Source organism: Coturnix japonica, chromosome 5 (assembly GCF_054131305.1).
Source record: "Coturnix japonica strain WE chromosome 5, WE-NBRP24, whole genome shotgun sequence".
Taxonomy (NCBI): Eukaryota; Metazoa; Chordata; class Aves; order Galliformes; family Phasianidae; genus Coturnix; species Coturnix japonica.
This window is the reverse complement of record NC_140667.1, coordinates 10,022,630-10,034,680: the sequence shown is the minus strand read 5'-3', so window position 1 is coordinate 10,034,680 and position 12,051 is coordinate 10,022,630. Positions and strand designations below refer to the sequence as shown.

At 35.7% G+C, this 12,051-nt stretch overlaps 1 protein-coding gene and 1 long non-coding RNA gene across 4 annotated transcripts in view; one reads left to right on the top strand and one right to left on the bottom strand.

Annotated features, from left to right (window-relative positions):
* Positions 1–6,892, top strand: part of LOC107314501 (uncharacterized) — a 32,307-nt gene extending 25,415 nt beyond the window's left edge. Inside the window, exon 3 of the long non-coding RNA XR_014946354.1 lies at positions 5,949–6,892. This is a non-coding gene — a long non-coding RNA (uncharacterized LOC107314501). The remainder of the gene's footprint in view (positions 1–5,948) is intronic.
* CHID1 (chitinase domain containing 1) overlaps positions 1–12,051 on the bottom strand; it is a 262,547-nt gene that overhangs the window by 209,245 nt on the left and 41,251 nt on the right. The window lies entirely within an intron of this gene.

The following is a 12,051-nucleotide window of genomic DNA, read 5'->3' as shown; positions in this document are numbered from 1 at the left end:
AAGCAGTTCTCAGAATGATATTACTGCTCATTGCTAATTTAAAAATCAATTTTTAGCATCTCAATCTATTTCAGCACTGTCCTCAAATCAGACTTTTTTTTTCAGTTTAATGAATACTTGGAATTTATTTTCATACATCTTATACTTCCCAGCAATTCAAATCACAATTCTGCAGTTTAACAGTGCTATAACTTGGGTAAATAAGTACATTTTATAGAAGTTATTCAGCCACTCTTGCTGCTTTTCAAATGTTGCCATATTTCTACTTTCCAACAGTAAATTATCAGCATTTCACTCTCATGCCTCCCTGCTTAGCTTTTTTTAAAAGCTTATTCTTGACTGGAACAACAGTATTTTTTGAGTTCAGTCAGGTTTCAGTGACCCAAAGTCCAGCAGTACTTCAAATATTTGATTTATATTTCTAATTTTTAAGTTGAACATGCTTTTTTGCCTCCCTCACCTGATCTCAATTTGGATTTCCAATGTTAAATCAAGTCTGTTAATTCACTTCCTATCAGAGTTCAGGTTCCTTATCTGGGTTACTAAACTTCTATTTTGGGCCTTGGGATGTTCCTTTTTGGTGATACCTCAATGTGAGGAGGCTTAAACTGTTCTGTAAGCAACACAGGTCTAACAGTCTGAAGTATTCTAATTTAGAAGTTGCTCTTTTACATTATAAAATTGTAAAATATATGTAACTTAGAATTATGAACAGAATCTCTTAACAAAATACATGCTTCACCACTATCTGAGAGAATAGTCACATTTGGTATTGTGAATTTGCCAGAGATGAAAATATAACTTAAAAGTTATACAGAATAAGCTTTAAAGATTTTCAATGCGTAACTGAAATAAGCACATTGCTTATTGCACATTGCAAACAAGCCTAAACAGAACAACATAGCCTAAAAAACAGAACAACTCAGCAGAAACTAAGCAACAGAAAACAAAAGCACACAGCAGTTAAACCAGTCCAGCTAACATCCCAATTATCAGTGCCCAGTGTTCTTGAATTGGGCATTAGTTATATTCTACATTGCTCCAAACGGTTTACCGCAGCTCTTTCAAGAGGAGTCTTTTTAATTTCAGATGCAAAGTGGTTACAAAAGCACAAAGTGAATATAAAAAAATTAGGCTTTTTCACAAATAAAAATTCTGATATTTCCCAAAATTAAAGGTACTATTCTTACCTGCAGCACTCCTAGAATTAAAATACATACACATTTGCTTTTCTGACAGTCCAAAATAAAGGGGAAAGAGACTAAACAAAGTCTTAACTCCAAGCAGCAAATTTAACAGGAGGATTAAGAAAGAAAACAAAGAGCATTTTACTTCTATCTAAGATCTTGCCTTTACACCACCATATCCTTTACCTTTCAGAAATATAACCAGGAGTTTTTATCTCAAGTTAGCCAAAAGAATGTGGGTATGTGTATGGATACCTGGCTGTTTTGAATAAGGTTTCCTTTCATTTGATGCCCAAACTCCACTACTTTTCTAATCATATTAATTCTAGTTTGGAGTATTAGCTTTGGAGGTGATGGGACTGGAGATGGAACTTCACTTCCCTGGCAGTGCAGAGTTATTTATAAACATACTGATTGGAAATACAAATTTAGCAATAACATGGAAAACATTTCTGCGTGTTCTCCTCAGGTACCATATTGGTTGTAGCCAGCAGTGAAAGACACAGGTCTTGGTCTGACAGCTCCAGTAAAAAAGAAATTCTGGAAGAGGTGAAGCCCATGTTAGCAGACAGATTGCTATAGGCATAATTAGAAATTGTTCCAAGGAAGTGCAAAGATGAGGCAGGTTCCTTAGTTAAGAACATAGCTTCAGACTATTAAGACAATTATCCAGACTATTAGTCTAAGGTCTTCAAGCCTATTTTGAAACGTAGGACACTAAGGTAGTAATTATAATTTTTAAAAAAGAGAACTTTGGAAGTAGCCTCACTCTCTTACAATTTTAACCCCTCTGTAGGTACTAGAGTGTATGATATTGTATTGCTTCATTCGCTTTATGCAGAATATACTGAAATAAGTGTTAAGCTCCAAAGCCAGCTTCCCATCAGCACCACATGGATAAAAAGAATCTGAAGTTTCAAAGGAGAAACAATTAACATGTATGTAATGACAGCCTGCTTAAGTTATGCACATTGCTGAGAAAGGAATTTTTGTGAACTTGGAGAAAGTGGACAAAATAAAAAAAAAAAGCAGCTAAAAGATCACATCATTTCCTACCCAAGTACAAGATTACTGAGAAGTCTTTCAAGCAAATTGTTTCCTCTGTTGCCATAGACTCCCTGCTGCTTTAATCTATCAACTAAGGCACCTGAAGATTTTAAGCTTATGTTCTGAACACACTTCTTTCTTTTTATATATATCTTTCCATCAGTACTAACATAATGTTACTTATTTTGGAGTATGTTACTGTATGTAGTAAAACACACAATCAATCTTGTTACACAGCTCAATAATGACTGTTCACAACAGACTAATAGCAAGTGGTTTCCTTGCAAACTATCAGTGTTTGCTATTAACTTTAGGCAAATTCATGTTTCAATACCAGACCCTCAATTTAAAAAACAAAACAAAGCCCAAATACATTAAACAAACAAACAAGCAAAAGGATTCATCAATTTTTCTTAATGCAGTTGCTAAATAAATGCTGCCAGTCAGCTACAGAGCTCCAGGCATATCTTGTGCTTAATATTACCTTTATGGATTTATTCAAGGATGACTCTGGGGTTATGGAGCAAGAAGGAAACACTTCATTTTTGTAGAGGTTTTCAGATCTGATTGAAATTTATTGATGGGGCTCTCTGTAAGCTTGACGCTTTACTGCTAGCCGTGCAGGGCTTTTTTGTTCTGTCTGGGGATAAATCTAAGCTAAATACAATATTTCTCAAGCACCTTAGTTTCTCCTGACCTAAATTCTAATTGATTTTTCTTAAGATAAAGCTGTTTTTTGGTTCAGATCTTCCATCAGCTTTCTTTCTTGACTGGATTTGTGCAGATGTATTAAAAAAACAACTAAAATATACCTGAGAACAATCCATTCTAAATCAGAAGTATCGTGCATACTGCTCTACCTGGACACACTCTTAAAAGGAAACCCTCCTGCCTTTATTAATTCATAGTTCTAAAAGTCTTCTAATTGGTATATTTTTTATCCATTTTGTAAATACAAATGTTTATAATACTAGTTTCCAAAGTCAAAAGTAATAGCAATTATGAGTGATAAAGAATTTACCATTCATCTTTAACTATTTTACCTAGTCTCATGTGCTCTAATTTGTATTTCCAAGAAACAGATGAGTGAGAAATTGAGGACAGAAACAAAACCAGGGTAAATTCAACACTTGAGAATGCCTGGACTTAATGTCAACAAAATATAATTAAAAAATAAGAGCAATCCCAGAAATTTTCCTAGTAGAAACTAGATTTTAAATTGGTAACTAAGCAGCTGTCAAGGGGATACGGGACACCCTCATCATATTCTTAACTGAACATTTGTTTACTGCAAAGACTCTATGGACCCCAGGATGCTTTTATCACATAATGTACTCATTCACTGGGTAATGTGGGCTCAGGAGTGCCAGTTTGCAATGATGATATATATCACTTTCATGGGTTTGGTCATCAAAGGTCTTGCTGAGGATTGTTGTCCCATCGACTTCTCTCCACACTCATAATTCAAGATGCTAAAACTTCATAGATTGCTTTTGCCAATGCAAATCACAACTTTTCACTCATATTGTCCACATTAAAATATATTCCACTTCATACATAGTTTTCTCTAACTGTCTAGTGCTTTATTACGATAAAATGAGGAATACAGTGGAATAAGTATACCTAAATTCATTAATACTAATTCAAAGCTGTGAAAGACTATGGAAAGTGGCAGCTTTGTTGACTTTTACCTTTTCGGGTTTATAGCTCCAACTGATCAGCATATGAAGCATCTTAACCCACAACTCAGTTGGAACCAGCATAGGAAAATAAATCACTAGGACTCCAAGTCAGTATTTACTTGGACTACTGATGGCTCAAGGAAGTTTTGCTTTTACTCAAACATGGGGAAAAAAAAAATCTTGTAAAACAGTAACCTCTCCAAATTTTGGTAAGTACAAGGAAACACTAATTATAAGATGAACTCATCATCACTGTAGTAGATAATTCACTCCTGTATTGAAAATTGCAAGCACCACCTTCCAGTATTTGAGGGTGGCAGCTGTACCCTCCAGTCTTTGACTCCATGTTACCCCTCTTGCCTGATTGATGTCCTCAGACACAAATGGGGCATGTACGTACCTGCTCTAAGCCTGGCAATACAGCTACTTTGAACTTCATGTAAAAAAAAATTCTGGATAAATCTTACTGCTCTCCAACCATAGGAACAAGTAAATAACAAAAGAAGCTGAAGTTATGTGTAAAATTTTGATATGCGGAGAAATGTTAAGGTTTTCAAAGACAGTTTCCTTCTGAAATAGATAGCAAAAGCTAGATTAAATTTAAATATGGAAATGACTACATTAAACGGTAAGAAAGAAGCAACTACTCAGGAGATACAGATACATTTAGGGCATAATCTTTTAGATTTCATTGAGCTTTCTTACACTGCATTTGTAATCATCTTTGTAGTAGTACTTATCTTTCTAAAAGGAAATGAAGCATCTGAGTCTACCCTGACTTCCACCTTAGCCATGAACAATACTGTGTTCCAGGAGTGCTTTGTAATACAACACTCATAATTTTAGCACACAAAATCTAAAACTGATCTAGCTAAAATTTGTTATTCAGCATCTCTAAACCCATTTTCCTAAAACAATCACAAAATAATTCAGTGGTGGGGAAAAAAGAAAATCACCTTCTACTTCTCCGTACTAATAACACAGAAATGTCTCAAGAAAGCGTGAAGAAAATATTCATTGCACCTTTTACAGCTTCTGAATGCTATCAGTAGAAACCTCATTCAATCACCTGCTGTATAACTCAAGTGTAAACAAGCTGCTCACACAAATCAAAAGCTGTTAATGTTGTGGAACACACTTGCACTTCTATTATTTCAAAGGCTCTGGAGCTATATGCTTCATTATTATTTTCTGTAAGTACTACTCCAAGCCTATTCAGAACCTTGCATATTTCACAGGCTGTCTCTTGACTCATTTACTGAGTCCATCCATCAGGAACTGGATCATAGAATCTTATCAAAGAATCATGTTATAGAATGTTCTGGGTTGAAAGGAACCACAATGATCATCTAGTTTCAACCCCCCTGCTACGTACAGGGTCGCCAACCACCAGACCAGGCTGCCCAGAGCCACATCCAGCCTGGCCTTGAATGCCTCCAGGGATGGGGCATCCACAACCTCCTTGAGCAGCCTGTTTCAGTGTGTCACCACCCTCTGTGTGAAAAACTTCCTCCTAATACCCAACCTAAACCTCCCCTGTCTCAGTTTAAAAATCACTCTGTGCACTTTGTCCTGTGGTATGTATGTTCTCCAGAATCATGCATAATAACATACACACAGAAAGATAAAGACGTGAGATCTTTGTAGGGATATGTGAGAAAACTGTTTATGAAGGTCAATCAATAATTTTATTCAACATTCTAACTTTGAGTTGAAGAAGAAATGCTTCAGAACAGCTTCCATTACTTAAATATTACTTAAATGATGATAAGGTGGATTTTCCCTCAATCATATGGTGGTCAGATTTTTTGTTTGTCTGGGATTCTTATAGTGATAAGGAAGATGAGAGACGATGTGAGGCAGGTTGCTTTTTTCTGAGCATACACTATGTTAATTTACCACTTTCAGTACTAAGTCAAATTTCAGCTCCCTATGCGCACACAACTTTGTCTTCCTCTACACTCTCTGTACATCATATTAGTCCATTTCATGTAGTTTCTTATGGGTGTTCTTTTTGTGTCTCTACTTCTAGTATTCAGAAAAGGAAGATGGCCAATGGTCTCCTACAAGCACTTACGTTCCACTACCCTTTAAAATGAGGGTATGTTCTGATAACAACATCTCACAAAGGAAGAAAACACTCACCAGTGCTTCTCTCTCCTGATAGTAAGTAGTCTGGTTCCTACTAGTGAGATTTGCAGCCACAGCACAAAAATAAGAGCCAAAAGTGGCTGAGTATGAGGGGCAGCTGCTAACCTGGTGTAAGATTAAAATTAAAAATTAAAAAATGAGGTTTGGGGCATGGCTTACAGTATTTATATACAAAATCCATAATGATTCCAGCCAATAATAAAACTATTTTCCTAGTATCTGAAGACTGTTAGCCTGGGTCAAGTCTAGACTCCATGAACAGCAGAAAGCTGTCCTGAAGGATAAAGATTACACATCTTGGTGTTAGTTCTGACTACTTTCTCAGCAATCATGACAATTTAATTTATTTGAACAGATAAATATTAAAATTTGGAAATGAGGACTGCAAAACCCTCAATGCAAAACAAATGCAAAAGCTACAAGCTGCTTTCATTCAAGGCTTAGATGAAAAGTGTGCCTATTCAAAAAAAGCGAAAACCAGAAAATATAAACTTCCACACCAGACATCAAACAATACCCCTCCTTAAACTAAATACAGATGATTTCATTGCTGTCAATTTTCTAGTAAAGAGAATACACAATCAGAGCCTGGCTCTATTCAAGCTATTCAGGTAGTTACATAAACAAGCCCTTTCTTACACTGTCTGCATTCAGAAACATGTATTTCGTTACTTCATTTCATTTACTTAAGTATACCCTATTTTTTTAATGGTCAGACACAAACAACAAAACACTGTTCCACCTAACCACAACCAATGGGGAAAACAACATAGGTATAAAAAATAATAATAATTTTTTAAAAGTCCAAAAAAAAAAAAAACAAAACCAAACCTCAATGCATTTTTCTCAGGAAAAGGTCAGAAATGCTCCCAATACAGAAATAAGACAGAGAGATCTAACTGTCAACACCCAGCACCCCAGGCCATGCACCCCAATCTCTGGAGGCTAGGTCTCAAGGTGACAAACAAGCCTCATCCAAGTTGGTCTAAAAAGAGAAGGACTTTGCAGTCCTGCAGGTTTGGATTCTGAAGACATAGAAATTTACTCTGCATAGTGTATTTAGTCCAGCATACTAGAAAGATACTAATCATCTACAGGAGGTCCTTTTCACCATCCCAACCAATCTGCAATGGTATTGAATATAGGAAGTGTCTTATGAGGACCTTCAATACAAGACAAAAATTAATAATTATCCTTTCAGTATTGAGCATGATAGAGGATAGGGCAATTGGGAGTTAAGGGACTAATAGCAGAGCAATCTGGATGCACAGATGGTGCTACTTGTTCTATGTTGTCTGTTAATCTCCATATATTTAAAGAGATTCAGTCAGTGCTGGAAGTGTTTCTAGGTTCATCACTAGTGATCTCACAAGCCCAAATAAAGCTTCCAAAACAACAAGCTTTTTTCACTTTACCGTACATTGGGCACATACACCCACATGCAGATCTGTACATGCAAGTCAAATTTAACTTAAAGTAAAGGCTTCTGGTTCCTATGTGTTTGCTTTAGACCACAGAAGTATTTTTCCCAATTCCATCATGCTATTTTTAATGCTTCAAATAGGAGAGAGTAAAGAAATAATTATATCATTATAATTTTGTCAACATTTGAGTATCTAAATATTGCTGGTAGCAAGCAAATTTACCACTAAATAAAGAATCCTCAGAGAAAGAGAGGAGCACATTTCACAGCAATATGCTCAGCATTTAAATTGTGCATGATAACTGATGTTTTGTTTTTTAAACAGATACACATTCATCCATAACCAATGTGCTATAACACAATGGGACCTCAGATCTAATGACTTGTCTAATAAATACAAGCCACTTTTCCAACATCTCTGAACAAACAAGGAATGTGTTTTTATTAAAAAACAATTGTAAAAACTTGGTATTTAAAGCAATTGGAGCAGAAATGCTAAGTCAAGACCTGACCAGCAATTGGGAAGGCAGGGCCAATCCAGGGGAGCACAGCTGTCTGAAATGCACCTGAGTAAGTGGAAGAGGTGGAGCCAAGATCCATCACATCCCAGACCTCATTTAAGAATTGGCAGTGGAGACAGGGGTTTTCTTTGAGGATTCCTGCCTCTCTGAGACTTTCTGAAGGTAAGTAGCTTTCTTTATTCATATGTCTATGGCTGTTGCATTTGAGCAAGTTCTTATTTGCTGCAGACTAGGGCCTTGCTACTCTGCTATTATTGTTGTGCTTTCTATTGCATTGTAGTTATGTTTACTACTTGGACAAGCTGACATACAGTAATTTCACTTCATAAAATGTTCTAATTTATCTGGGCTAATTCACCTTCCCTTCTTAAGGGGAGGAAGAGACATGCCATGGAAGAGACAGACATGCCATGGAAGCCACATGTGTCACAGTGGAAATTTAATAGACTAAATCTCTTGAAACACTCCTGAATTATTTAGACAGTTCTAGTATAGAAATAATTTTTTTCCAATGCCAGGCTCTCATTTCCTTCTATTATGCCACAGATCTGTCCCCAGCGCTACAATTTAGGAAGGAGCTAAACAGTCTCTCTAATGATGTGGATAAGTGTATAACAGATCAAGAGGATGTTCAGTCCCACAGTTCCCACTGGAACATCAGTTTATTTGAAATATTAGTAACTGCTTGAAGTTACATAAACTATAAGTAAAACAGATTAAATCAGGAGACAAAATCCTGATGCAAGGAGGTAGTACAAATCCTGAGAGAATTACAGTAGGAAGACAAATGTAGTAAAAGCCTTGGAAAGTTTCAAGAGCGACAGCCTCCCTTAAACTTGTGTTTTGGTACTTTCTATGAGAAATTCATGAGTCACAGTTGACCCAAATCTTCTTAAATTGTTGCTAAGAAATTACTGCTAATAAAAAAAAAAAAATAATAATAATAAAAAAACCAAACCAGTAATTCAGGGTAAAAAGCTCATCACTAACTGTTTAGAAGTACTTTTTATTACCTGCTATTTAGAGAATGGAAGGCAGCCAATAAATTCTCAATAGAGCTCAGCATCCTCACGCAGCAAGTCATCTTATTTTTCCATCTCTAAATAGCACAATGCGCTGTCAAATTAGTTTCTCCCTTGCTTCAACTGGCAATTTATTATATCAATCTTCTTAAGTATTTAAAAATTAACATAAAAATCCCTATTCAGATTCCTTTAAATAAAAGCTAAGCACAGACAGCATTGTCTCACAACAATGGAGTTATTCACATATCTACTTTCAACAGCTACATTTGGAACAAAAGCAGCCTGAATGCAGAATATATTCTTAAGTTATCTACAGCCAGGTAGAAGAGAGATGTATCTTCCCTCTTGTGGCACTGTACAAAAAAGGACATTGTGCCTTTAATAGATTAAAAACTTTGCAGGTACGTGCTCAATAACTAAGGCTGATTTATTAAACATAAGAGATACCATTGCTGTGTGATAGCCTTGGATTTACATGGCTCCTAAATCACAGCTACCTTATCAGCTCCCATTTTGTCCAGGGTATGTATTTTAGATGGCATGGAATGGATAACACCGCTGCATAGTTGTCTAACCTCTCATGAGAAAACAATGGATATTATTGCAATTGAAATGTAATATCCCAATGATTAAGGCAGATTCTGAAGAGCATATAGCTAAAGGGGGAAAAATTACAGGAAGGGAAAAGTTTGTGAGATTGAGGGGCTTGCTGACTTAACACAGGTATCAAAAAACTCCTGTTTAAAGATTCTGCAGACAAGCTAAATAATTCCAGCTTTGGGAGAGAGTGGAGAATTACTTATCCAAGATGTATGCTTTAGAGGTAAGGAAGAAATATTGTCAGGTTGCAGTATCAATGGAGGACAGACTGGAACAAACCTATCATTAGAGTAGCAAGTCAGTCACATCAGCTGCTTACGTTCTGACAGGATTTTAATGTGGTGGTAAGTTTTAATGTATCTTAGCAGTTCAGACACCTGATTCTTGATAGCCAGAGGGCAGTAAACATTGCCAGAAGCACTAGAGGTGATATGGGGAATCACAAGCACACAACCTTTGTTCCAGTTTATCATTTTGTACGAACTACATCAGAACTAAATATACATGGGAATGTAGCTTCCCTGCAGCTAAACTGCAGTAGTACTTGTTAGATTAAAGCATAAAAATGTGCTACAATCTCCAAGACAAACTTAGTTGTATTAACAAACAGCACTTGTGAATGAGCTGCAAGTCAAAGATCAACATGTTGTTATGGCAAAAATAAGCAGTAGTTTCTGCTGTAACAACTCTCAAAGACAAGGTACATTGTGCTGTCAAAAAAGAAATTGTTTTCTTGTCATTTACTTCTGATTTTTATACATACTCAGGCACATAACACAAACATATTGCTTTCTATAGTGTGTATGCAGAAAAAGGATATTATATGGGAAGGAAGTATAACTTTTCAGCTAAATAACCAAGTAGTTCTATTTTTTAAGATGTATTCTGCAATAAAAAACACATCTATAGAAATAGAAGTTCTATTGAAAATTATTATATGTACCTAGCAGTTTAAACATATTTGGTGAATTAAATCTACCTGCATTCAGAGCCTCCTTCCGTTATTTAATTACTTTCCATCCGGAATTAAAAAAGAAACAATGAGACCAACAAAGGTTTCTGCACTCTGTCTTTCTGCACGTAATTCAATGTATAAGCTAAAATAATAATTTTAAGCATTGGCCCATTCAAGATCTGTGAGTCCAATAAGTTTCGCATGCAAAAACCTAAAGAAATGTCTACAGTGACAAAGTTGATACTTCCATTCAGCTCTTAGCTGAAGAGTTGTTTTATTTTTACTGTTATTAATAGTGCTTTATCTTAACATCATATCACTACAGCATAGGAAGGGTGCCTTAAAGAAGCACAGGCACTAGCCTTCACACTTTCTTCATGTCATGACTAACGCTTCATTTAGTCAGCACCAAAGTAGAAGCTCAAATCCACTAAGGCACGAAAGTAAGAAAGATAAATAATGAAGTCACCTGCTTCTACACTGAAAGTCTATTTTTTTATATTGCATGAAGCAGATACAGAATGAGAAAGTAGGATCATGCCTCAACTGTGTGTTATTCAGAGACAGGGGAAAAAAAAAAATGCTTAGATGAAATATTCTTAATGGAATAAGGAGGAAGCTTTCTTTGTTTGTTTGTTTTTTTGGATGGAGGAAGAGGGTCTCTGATAAGTACTAATAGTTTTCCAAGACTCACAGACACTAGAAACTGAGACTTCCTTACAATCATCCCTTACCACTTTAGAGACAGAAATCTTATTTCCCAGCAATAACCCCTTTTTCCTCTGCTTCAGTTCAGAAGCTTGATCTACTTTGGAATTGTATTCATTAAACCTGTTTTATTTAATTACTTAACATGTAATTTAAGGACTAATACACAAGGGTGCATGCTGAAAATATGTTTCTGGAAATACAAACGTAACAACTGAAAAGTATTTAATAGGTAGGGCAGTATAGTGAAAACTAATGGATTTCATGTAGAAATTCAAACTGATATTTAAACTAAAAGACTTTGTCCAAAACACCGCTTGTGGTGAATGTATGAATGTATATAAAGTGTCAGTCTCATGGTCGGTCAATAAAGATCACATTAACAGGACTGCTCTTCACATAAAACTGTTTCATACTATGTACCAGTCATAGATGACTATTAGCCAGGAGACTTTCATTGTCATTAATTAAAAACCAATACAAAGTAATTCTATAATACAGTCCAGAGTAGTTGATGAAACCACAACAGCGTGTAATTTGTTTTCAAAAGAAAACTTCATTCCAAAAGCTGTGGTTCAGTAAACACCAAGAACCTATTTTGCTAGATAATGCAACATTTCTGCCTTGTGAAAGAACAGCAAAGCTACGTTAATTGTGCTGAGCTTACACAGTTATGATTGCAAATCAACAAAGCTTTGAATATTTAGTATTTCTGCCTAACCACTACAACTAACTACAAGGAAGCCATACTA